The sequence below is a fragment of the Halichoeres trimaculatus genome, unplaced genomic scaffold, assembly GCF_033239565.1.
Source record: "Halichoeres trimaculatus isolate MK-OKI-2021-1 unplaced genomic scaffold, fHalTri1.1 fHalTri1_scaffold_5, whole genome shotgun sequence".
NCBI classification, from domain to species: Eukaryota; Metazoa; Chordata; class Actinopteri; order Labriformes; family Labridae; genus Halichoeres; species Halichoeres trimaculatus.
The window spans coordinates 19,023,370-19,035,690 of NW_027437183.1; positions in this window are offsets into that span (position 1 = coordinate 19,023,370).

The following is a 12,321-nucleotide window of genomic DNA, read 5'->3' on the forward strand; positions in this document are numbered from 1 at the left end:
GCAGGAGAGCAACACAGAAACACACACTCACAGAGGAACAAAACTGCACCCAAAACACACGCTAGCTCGACGTCTCACTACAGTTTATCTTCCAAACACAAGCAGGCTCAGGTTTCAGGTCTTGTGGTCTCCAAAATATATATCGAAGTACACATCAGGCTGTGTGTCACCGCTGTTTACAGGAAAGTGATTTATGAGGCTTTTTGGGAGAGTGGAGAAGGCTGATATGGGCTGAATGTATTTCAGTGAGAGGCTGAGAGAAGGTCAAGCTACTGTGGTTATTTAATAATCACCAGAAAAGTCATTAATGAAGGTTATTAACCCGAGGGAAAAGGTGTTTTCTGTTCATTAACACACACAATCACATTAAAGAACCATTAGGGAGTTTGTACATATTTCTCTTGTGGTTTTTCAGATGTTGAACCTCGCTGTAATGCTTGTGTAAATGCCAGGCATAGCTGCATGTGAGGAAGATAAACACAGTACGCATGTTGTCAAATAAAGCAACCTGACCAGACTGTGGATGATCTATGCTGCCTTTACATGACAGGCCCTTTGTGTTGGACTACACACACAGCAACTAGTCTGACTGGTACGTTTCCATTTTATTTAGACCAAACGCATGATTCAGTGTGTGTGTGTGTGTGTGTGTGTGTGTGTGTGTGTGTGTGTGTGTGTGTGTGTGTGTGTAGCAGTTTGAATCCATGCACATGCAGCACATGGTGAGACACAGCACATGTGAACACTTGATGGGCCCCCTACTGTGTATTCTAAAAACACCGAGCTCTTTGGCAAATACGCTGTGATGAAGGCATGGTGGTGTACTGTCAGGAGAGATAGAGAGACAGAGATAACATCTCTTTTACAGGAAATTGAAAACTCTTCACTCAGAGCTGAACAGATGAAAGGAACACTGCAGAGGTGACAAATTAGGGCCTCAGCCTTTTGAAACACATTCATCTCATACAGAGCTGTGAAGAAAGACTGGATAATAACTGGTAATGTATGTGGAGAGAAAATCAGCTTTTTAGGAGCTACAACATTATTCCAGTTGTTTGAACGGTTGAAGAGGACAATTAATTTGAAAGTGATCTGATTTTTCAGTCCTCCAGCAGTTTTAAGTAACATTAATTTTGTGATTCTGCAACTATCTTTCACAGCTTTTCAAAGTAGGGGTGGGGGGTGAGTGGAAAATGACTTACATGTAATCTTACAATGTCAACTATTTAAAGGACATTATAAAGGATATATCATGCTAATATATTGTAAATGTTGATTAAAAGAATAAAGATGTGTTTTCCAACTTGATATTCAACTGTTAGCATATTCTTAACATTATTTCATTGCTCTGTTAAATACTTGATTCTGACTGGTCATTCATGAATAGCACTGTTATTTCTTAAAATTTTAACCTAAAAGCTCACCAGTTCTATGTACAGCTGTGTTAAATATGGCAGACTACTTCTAATCACATCAATCCATCAGAAGAAGTCTGTTTATTTTGAGGTAGGAGAGCGGAAAATCAAATGAGAACAGGGAAGAGAGGATGATAAATGTTGAGTCAAATGTGAGTGATAACTTTGTATGTAGCTCAAAATGTGACAAACAGAAAGTATTCAGCAAAAAGATTTAGAAGTATCAAATCAATTTAGTAGTTTGTAAATGAATATTTGAAAAATGACTGAATGATAGGAGTCGGTGTGCATATCTTAAACATGGATATAAAATGACAAAGCTGGATATCTATACTTTTCAAACTAACAAGCTGCAACATATTCATATTTTGTAATATGTAGCTTGTGTAATACTGTGTTGGTAAAAGCGTCAGATCTTTTTTTTATCTTGTTTTTTTTTTGTTTGTTTGTTTTGTTTTGTTTTAGTTTTTCAATGTAGAACTTTATTTAACCATAATGACAATACAGAAATTCAGGCTCTACATAAATTAGAAGCCATGTAAAATAAGTACATAATAAGATACAATATTATTCATGAGCATATGAACATAATACATTCAAAGTGATCTTCTCGAGACTTGCTAAAATGATGAGGTCATCACATAAAGATCTTCTAACTGGTTTATGTCACCAAACACCAAGGTCTTCCCATATTTCAGCCCCTGACAGGCCTCTAGAGGGCTGGCCAATCAGAGAGAAGGGGGTTTGTGGAGTGGGAAGCCTTAAAGAGACAGTAGCTAAGACGAACATTCCAGAAAAAGGCTGAAACAAGGGTTTTCTTAAACGCCAAGGTAAGATAAACTACATTGTTTTCAGCTGGTATATTATGTAGAACAACTATGGGCCACCAGAAGGACAACACACTACAACCTCTTTAAGATTGGATGAAAGATTTGAGTCATCTATAAGAAACTAAAGTACAAAATTGGAATATGTATGCAGAATTCATAAATGTTATTTTCATTGTAAAAAAAAAATAAATTGTCAGTTAAATATCTATTCATTTCAGATCAAACATTAAGGTAATTGGACTTTACACTTGAATTTGATATCAATTTATTTCTGCAGGGAGGCTAAACACCACTTTGCATGTCAAACAAATTATCCCCTGCTGATCTTTATGAAGCATTTTTGAGTCGGATTTGCAAGTACTGAGATTATGTCTCTTCTTTCCAACACAGAGCTGACTGACACAGCACTGAAGCGGTGCTCTGCACTGAGCTCAAACCAGCACCATGTGTCAGTACGTTACTTGGTAGCATGTTGGCATGTCATCCACAACATAAGGACAAATTACACTCCATTTATTGTTCTTGGCGAGTAAATCAATTTAGATACTGATAATGAGTTTGATGAGGGTCAAACTGTGAGCAGAAGAATATGAGCCACATGTGCCTCGCTGCAGTTACAAACCACATGAAACAGAAGCAGGCGGGGTTGAGAGGAGGAGCAGGGAACCAATTCAATCCAGATATGTCCAGATTCAAACATTCAGCGGAAGGTGGCCTGGTCTCAAACACCAAACGACCACCCCAAAGCCACCCTGTGGTCTCACCAAAGACAAATGAACCACTCAGGCTCAGTGGCATCAAATAGATCCAGTTACAGAACAGCTCAGTCATTCTCTGCCTCGGTTTAGGTTTTAACTGTTATGTTGCACACTTCCTGCTGCGAGGTATGTGAGGAATTTTAGCAACGAAGGAAAATAGCATAAGGATGAAAATTCAAATCACTCCATAGGTCGTTGTGTGCTTTGGCAGAACAGTAATGGTCTTTTTCCATAGTGTGAGATGAAGAGGTATATGGGTGGGAGTGTGGTGTTTATTGGTTTCTGCCAAGCCAGTCAGAGAAGCAAACACAAGCAGAGTGAAACCTGATCGACTGGCACGCAGCCTGGATCAGCGGCGGCGCGGTGCAGTGTCAGGGGAAAAACACTGACAAACATACATAAGCACAGGACCCAGGTCTCCAAATAATCACAAGATGAGCAGCCAAGCAAAAAAAAAAAGGCTCCAAACACTTCAGGGACGTTAAGGCGCAACTTTAAAATGCCTGAGCACGTTTTATGACAAAGCCTGAACAGGAGTGTGCAGGATCTTTGTGAAAGTCTCACTGAGGATGACTTTTAAGTGATGAGGGGAAGTTTTCCGATTGAAGTCTACTAATTCCATCCCCTTGATCCCGTCCCACTTCGCTTTTCTAACCCCCTCCAACACACACACACACGCAGAAAAATACACACACTCTGGGCCAGCAGGAAAATCCCTCTGTGGCCAGGCATTTCTTTTTAACTTGATATGCTTGTGAATCACCCCCAGTGCTGCAGTGCTGCTCCTCTAATGAACACAGGGCCCACAGACGGAGATGTCCATGCCCTGCTACGCTCCTCGATCACACTGGAAAACAGGATCCAGCTGCCCAGCGCCCTGTCATTACAGCCAAAAAAAAACACCCTGCACACCCTCTGCTTGCCCCTAGACCTGTCTCATCCCCTGACCACATCTTATACTCAACCAGCTTAACCTTGGTAACCTGCCTCCACCTTCAACCCGGGCCCAGCTGTAGCAATAACCTGCATCTCTGATTATTAGTTTCTTCTCTGGATCAAGTGTTTTTACTGAAACACCACAACCAAGCAGTCCCACATCTTTCACCACACACTGCTGAACAACACAGAAACATTTAAAGTTTAGATAAACGTTTAATAAATGTGATCTGTGAGAAACTGATACAAAATCATTAAAGTTTCTATCCCCCTGATATTAGGTTTGAATTAGACTCAGAAAAGTATCCGCTGTTTTAACATTATGTAGACGTACTGATTGTAAACTAATAATCCAGCAGGTAAGACAGTGTGCTTATGAGTTTGTATTTGAGTGTTTTGTTGGTGTGGACGTCTGAAAGCGTGTCTGTGAAGCTCACACTGTTGAGCCTCTCGTGCTCCTGCAACCCTATATCACTGTGTAACATCAATATGAGGATCATAGTATTTGTGCAGGTTTTGGCACCTTTGCAGACAAACTACCAACCTCTTATCTCTGTGCTTATCTTGTCCTGTACATGTCTTCCTCCTGCTGTCTTTAACCCATCAAACATCTTCCTTCCTGCAAGTATTTAATGTGGGAAAAAGTTGGAATCACTATCTTCTGTTTGCTGTCGGTCATCAGGTGTAAGACCTTATCCCTCACAGTGGTAACAGGTATTAAAAGGATATAAATGAAAAGCCATTTATTATACTGATGGTTTTCTTTGGTTTTGTGGGTCTTTCAAAAAGTTTCATAAGCAGTTAAAATAATAATAAAAAAAAAACTCACTGAGGCGTTAAGGTTATAATACTGAGAAATCTAAGTGTGAAACAAAACCCTAAGATTTAAAAACATACATCTTAGGTAATGTTGAGTGGTAATAGAATTTGGCAAAGATTGCATTTGTAGCTCATTTAAAGGCATCAATTTCAATCAACCATCTGCAACTAGACAGACCATTTCAGTTACAAGGAGTAGGTATCAGGCCTGAAGATTGACAGCATGTTGAGAGAAAAAAAAGCTATTATAGAAGCAGAGTACATTAATTTCCTTTTTTGAAAAAAAAAAAAGTCAGTTGATAATTTAATTTAGTTGCAGGATGGAGACTCAGTGCTGCATTTTTGGTGATTGTTAAGTATCGTGGGCTTTGTCTCATACACACAGGTAGTATGCTGCACTCTAAAGGAGTATAGGTTTACCATTATCTTACATTTGGTGGGATGCATTAATAGTTTGACAGGGAACCCTTATTTCTGTCAGATTTTTTAAAACCCCAAACTCTGTTTTAGAATTAAGCTTAGAACCATTAGTTTTTGACTATATGTGTTAATTTATGTATTGCCTTTTTTTTAAATCACTCAAGATGTCTCTGTCTCAAAGGCAGAGGCAAAAGAAAGAAGGAGCAACCATGAGCCCACTGGCACCAGTTTAAAATGTAAAGCCATATTGACTTTAAGGCCCCAGTTACACAACAAAGTTTCATCTGAAAACACTTAACGCTGAGGGACTGCAAATGCTGTAGTAAGCATGCCAGGCCTGTAGAAGGAGCTATAACTGTCTTGTCCACAAGTGGCTTTTAGGAGATCTCCACCGAAGTAGAGTTGTTGCAGTCATCTAGCATATTGGTGGTAAGTGCAGAAGTGGAGCAATAGATTCACATTTTGTTGAAAGACAGTCAGCAGATTCAGCAGCAAAAGCACAACATGGTAGTCCCCCGACTACGGTACTGCTGTACTGTTGTATGCACTTGCGTGAAGGTGAGCGCGACATCAGTGTTTTCCATGAAAATACTGGCTTACTGTTTACATGGCAAAGGTGGCAGCAGTGTTTCAGATAAACTCCACTCTGGAGGCGGTTTCAAAAGTTTGCGTTTTAGGTCGGCTAAAACAGTTTTTGTGTAAACGTGAGGCTGGAATGCAACGGATCTGGGCCCTGTTCTACGAAGCAGGATTACTGCCTAGCGAGGTAGCTTTGAGGATAGGTTTCGGATTCCCTGTTCTACGACACGGGATCACTCCTCAGCGAGGCGAGTCTCCATGGCAACGTACGCTGAACGGCTAACCTGCTCCGGGGTCGGTTAGGTTCCAGATTGAACTCGCGGACTATTAAAACCCTGCCCACTGACCAATGAGCCCTCACGAAAAAATGGCTTGTCCGTTCTTAGGGGATCCCGTGGACATCGGAGCCTGACCCACTCTCTTTTTCGGATGACCACCTTTATGAAAGTTACCGCTTTTCCAGGGAGGGGTTGGTAGTATATGACACTTTCTACAGGTAGTTAAAGGGAATGAAGAACTCTCATTGTCGTAATAAGATCTTCAATGCCAACACTGCTGTTCCATGACAATATTTTATTGCCCGTATTAAAATTGTGACAGGAATTCATGTAGGGCTCATGTGGGCTACATATCACACAAAAATGTAAACACGATAGGAATGAACAAATGAATAAATTAATCTAAGAAATAAATTAGGTATGTTGCATGTTACAGTAAAAGTGCATGGTGAACAGTGCTATTTCAGGATGATAATGGCACAAAAGATTTTATTTGCACTCCACCACTACACTTACGCATTTAGACTGTCAGCAATTTTCTGCCAGCACTCCTTCCGTGCTTTAACAGCGGCGACGGTGTTGCTTTTAACGTTAATCACGTTTCAGCTCATCATACTTCCTCATGATCACCTCCTGCTCCTCCTGTGTGAAGTATGCGGTACTTCTCTCTCTGGCCTGCTCTGACACTCCAGACTGCTTCATGTTCGCGATTGGTTAGATGCAGCGGGCTCTGCCTTATATGTGTGCACGCGCTCATTGCCTAGCTGGATCCACTTATGAGGTTGATAACCAGCGTCGTAAAACCGTGTAGCGAGACCGCCGGCTACCGCGCTCAGTTCAGCAAGGTAGCTCCAAGGCTATCTCGCTAGACTGAACTTGCTTCGTAGAACAGGGCCCTGATGTCAATTTGTTGTTTTTGTTGTTATTTTTGTTTATTTATTTTTTTTGTTCTATTTGTTTTGTTTCTATTTATTTAATGAATATAATTTATTATAGACATTATAAAAATACTCTTTAATTTCATTATAATGAGGTTTCACTTTGTCCACATGGGGTGCCAAAGTCAATTCCAGCAGGAAGTCCCTCAATGGAGCTTTAAATGAATGATTCCACTTTTCATGGCCTCTACATCTAAAAAATCCTGAAATGCTGTGAACAGCAAAATCAGCTCTTTGTGCTTTAAATTTTAAAATAACATAAAAAGTATCTTTTCTCTAATTTTTTAAAATGTTTAAATGACTAAAGTATTTATATTATATGTGTATTTAATACATCAGACCAAACTCCCCGAGGATAAATGTCAATATATTAGCAGTCTAGGGACTCAGGCTCATTGTTGTGCCTAAAATGCACTTTATTTACATGCAGCGAGAGTGAACATCTTCAGCTAAAAGACTATCTCTGCTTTCACACACACCACTGATTGTTGTCTTTATTTGTGTTTATGCAACATGACTGCAGACTATAGTGAAAGCGATAAATCTCAGCGACAGTCCTGGATCTGTATCTGTGCCAGACACCAATATAAATACAAACGTGATGTTGACAGCGGGTGGAAGAGAAGATGAATGAGGAGGAGGGGAGGCGACTCAGGGGGCTGGCATGAAAATTCCCATCTGATAAATTCATCAAAGTGCAGCGTTTGTGGCGTGTGAGTGTTGGCAGAAGGATGGCACGGAAAATGGTATATGGACACACACACACACACACACACACACACATACTCTTCTCAGTATGTGCACGCTAAGACGCAGACAAAGGCAGACACACATGTTAAGGTGATACCAGCATCAGGGTAGGGTGAAGCCATATCTAATATGCTGAGTGAAAAGTAAACACGACTCTGTGGCATCAGGGCTTCTCGCTCACAGAAGAACCATCTGACTCAAAACAAGCCTGAGGCAGAAAACCTTCCAGGAGGCCGGGGCGGGGCTGACAGGATGAGGCTGACTGGCCATAAAACACACGTGCTTACAGTCACACAAACTGTCACACAGACATACACAAAACAGAAACAAGTGTCAACCAGTCATAATTGCCCCGTTGTTGTTCTGTCAACAGCAATTATAGCAGAGCTACGACAACATGATTTACAGAAGGGGATATTGAAGTCCAAATTCCTCCCTTTGGTAAGCTGGTGCAACCTGTCGTCAGGATTAGCAGCCACCATGCCAGGGTTAATGACTGTGAGATGATAACCATTATGAGTTTTGAGCTGCACGCCACCTCACAGTTTCCTTAAGTAACCCTTTTGATGGAGAACCAACTTGTTCTTACATCCAAGTGGTCATACAGCAGCTTTGTCATGAATGTCAGCTTGAGGTAGTGACTGACATAAGACATGAGACTTCTTTCCATGCAGGAGTTGAGGGATTTGATTTCCCCAAGAGAAAAATAGTGTTGAGTTAGTTTTAAGGCATGGGTTTCTCTTTAACTATGGTTAGTGTTATGATAGACAGTAAATGAGTTACCTGGGTAGCTTATAATCATAAGCACTGTTTTCTGCCCAAACTGGAACCCATTTTTAAATCCTAACTCAGCAGTTTTGGTCTCTTATCTTGAACAACAGCTGTTTTGCAACATATTACAGGTGGCAAACTTAAAACTTATAAAATATGCAATTGTTAGCTGATTTAGTTTTGTTTTCATTTTATGGACGTTGCTCATTATGTTTCTTGATAGTGACTGGTAACCCTAAAGTTTGACTGATCTGCTCCTTTGATAGGATCACTGCAGTTTGAGAGTTTACATGTTGCTTAGCCTACTAAATTAGCATGCTAACAGAAGCTAGTGTTTAAGCTACTTGCTACAGCAAAATGATGCTAACGGAAACTTACTGTTACACTTCACCTTATTGTCTGTGGTGTCAACAAACAGGAGCTAAATGTATCAAAACACTCTATCCATGGATTGATTTTACATGTCTGAGGGGCCATTAACATGACATGGATAAATTGCAAAAGTATTGTAGCATTTCAGCCTCTGTTGCACAAAACAGCATTTTAGCCTATCTAAAAGGGAAACTTTCAAAAACAGACTCCAGAGTGGAGTTTTTTTGAAAGTGCAACAGTCACCGTTGCGGTGGAAACTGCAAGGGTTTTTCAGTGGAAACATGGACATCACTGTCTGCTTTGCGCAGTACAACAGTACCGTTGTTACACTTGTCAGTAACTACAGTGTTGGGCTTGTGCTGCTCGGTCTGCTCAGTCTGCTGACTATCTTTCAACACAATGTGCATCTGCTGCTCCACTTCTGCAATAAGCATTCGCCATTACACCAGTTGACAACTTCAACTCTACTTTGGTGGAAATCTTCCAAAAGCTGCTTCTGGACAAGACAGTTACAGTGTTGTCTACAGGCCTGGCATTCTTACTACAGCATTTTCAGCCCTTCAGCGATTTTCATGCAAACGCAGATTTTTTTTTCACTGTATTTGTTTTTCTTTGCATTTTGGGTTGAAACATCATGTAAACAGAGCCTGATAAATTTATCCTTTGCTCATGTGGGTTAAAATTATCAACTGTTGTTATGGTGCTTTGACCGGTCAGAATAATCAGCATCTCAGACAGCCAGAAGATTAGAAAGAAAGTCAAGTTAAGTAAAGTCAGTTAGCATGCGCAGATGTCAGAGCGGCCTGAGGAGCTACTGGACCCCAACCATCTCTGAAAAGAAATAGTGGAGTAACATCCTGTCCTGCAATCCAGATGATGACACCAGAGCTGCTGAGCACATCTTTAAGTTTTTTTTATCACTACAAAATAATTCAGACTCTAAGTTTCAGTAAAAATATCGACAAAAAGAAAACAAAACCTCAGAGGAAGAAAAAGTAAAGAAGACAAAAGAAGACAAAGCTGCTGCTGCATTTACACAATGTGCAGAGTTTCAAGGTTATTTGTATTTTACCTTTTGGCATACAACCAGTTTGGAGCTTACTTCCACAGACAGAGCTGACATTTGATCACATCGGTGTGAAAACATGAACAGTGTGTTCTTAACCTTTGTGGCACATGACCTTTAAAAATGAAGCAATGTTTGCTTCAAGTTGCATGAGTCAAGGAGTTGTGCGTCGAGTCAAGTCACTTTTATCAGCTGGAAATCACACGGCACTTCAAAGAGCAGAAACACCCTCTGTTCATACTGTGTGTGACATCGCCAAGAGTTTCAGCTACCCTCTGTCACATTCAGTGACAGTGAAGCGAGGTCTCAGACATGTAACAGGGAACACGCATTAAGGTGCGTGGAAACAAAACCAAAAAAATAAAAGGTCAGTAAAGATAAACGAAAGTCAGATCAGGTAGAAACGTTTCAAACACACTTTTACCAGAACCTGAGGAAGACAAAGACCTCTCTTACACTGGTCACTGTTAATTTTAAGAGGCTGAAACGTAGATAAGAGAAAAATATTTTACAAATAGTCTGAAAAATACATTTAATGATGAAACTCATTAAAAGCATCAGGCCACTCAGCAGCTTTAACTAAAGCTTATACAACTACGCCCATCGATATCTATCAGCTCCAAGTGTCAAGACCTTTCAGGCTCTGACAACTAAGTCAATCATTTGCCATGTTAGCACAGTAGCTGTTATGTGTACAACCAGAGCTCAGTTCATAAGACTCGTCACCCTTGGTAGTTAAGCTCTGAGACATAATGACACTGTTGAAAGTATCTTGGGCTGGGACAACAATATCATATCCAAAGTGAAGAATGAATTATGATTCGTGCAGAAATGTGATGTCATCCCTCACATCTTAAAAATAATTTGTGTTTTTATCAAAACCTAAATTTTTTTTTTTAGACACATTTGAAAAGTGTTATGTTGCGTTTGGGTTCTAGACTTTAAAGAGCTGTTAGTCCTTAACACCAGTGGATCTGTCCATTTATCCTGAAGAGTGACTGAACTAATCATGACCAAGGCAGGTCATCGCCCACAACTACAGCACCAGGAGGATGAGAGATGGAGAGACACAGTGATCATCCAGAATAAAGTGGGCTGGGTTCAAGACCATGGTGTGGCAGCTGTGGCTAAAGGTGCTTTTCAACAGCAGGAACTGGACTCTGTATTTGGTTCTGGGGTAATTGATCTCCCCCAAAGATCAGCCCTGCCTGGTGGGTCTAAAAGTCTAGGAACTGTGGTGGGCAGGAACTACAAGAAGCTGAATGAGTCTGATGAGTGGTGCACCCATAGACTGTATAAAACATGGACATAGCCTCTGTGATGTCACCCACCTGTTCCTGACACTTGAAAGGAAGCCAATCTGTGGATGCAGCCACATTTGATATGATGCCGGTTGCGAGTTTCCTTTCGAACAGCTACAGGGCACTTGTCAGTCACATGGCCTGAAGTGTGTCTTTGATTGGAAAAACAAACTATCCTAATAACTTCTAAACTGCCAAGTTGGACAGAAAAGCACCCACCGTACAGTGTGTGCACAATAGGATGACACTCAGCTGTGATTGACTTTAAAAACTCCCAAACAATGGTTCCTCTTTGAGCCTAATAGTGTGAAATAGTGACTCTTTAAACTGGAGACCTTCAGCTGAACATATCAGTGGATATCCAGTTTAAAACTGAAGAAGTTGGGAATGCACCCAAGTTCAGTTTTAGATTTGTGCAAATGCCAAAACCATCAGATAAGTATTTAATGACAACCTAAAGCTGTTTGGTAGGATGTTTCCCACGGAGGGTCTTCAGTTATTGGACTCGTCTTTTACAGCAAAACATTTTATGCTTCAGGTGGCAGAATGGTCTGGTTCACTGGTATAAGACATTTCAGGGTTTATGAAACAGCTTCGGCAAGTGATGGTTTTGCCACTACACTTGTTTCCTTTCAAGTGTTGGTTCAAAAAATCCACGTGCAGTGCAACAAATAAGGATCAAAACCAGCACAGACTACATATCCACCATGCTAACATGCTCTATGAGAAACAATCTGTGCCAAACTCAAAGATGGTTTAAGAAGGTTTTTTTGTTTTGTTTTGTTTTTTTTTTCAAAATATAGTTTGCCCCTAAAACTGTGAAAAGTCAGGGAAAATCTTATCCTGGTCCTTAAAGTGTCCACTGTAAAGAAAGTGACAGGAGAGTCTGCTAGAATGAAACTATAAGACTGATCAAACCTGCTACCAAAGCTGGCATCCTGCAAGATGCTTTGAAGAGGCTGAATACATTTTTTGCTGAGACAGGTGGCATAAAATAAATAAACCAGAAGCATTGTTTTACTGCCTAAGCACTTTGTTCGCACATATGATAACATGTTACAGTTTTATTCTAATTGCAACTATGTTTA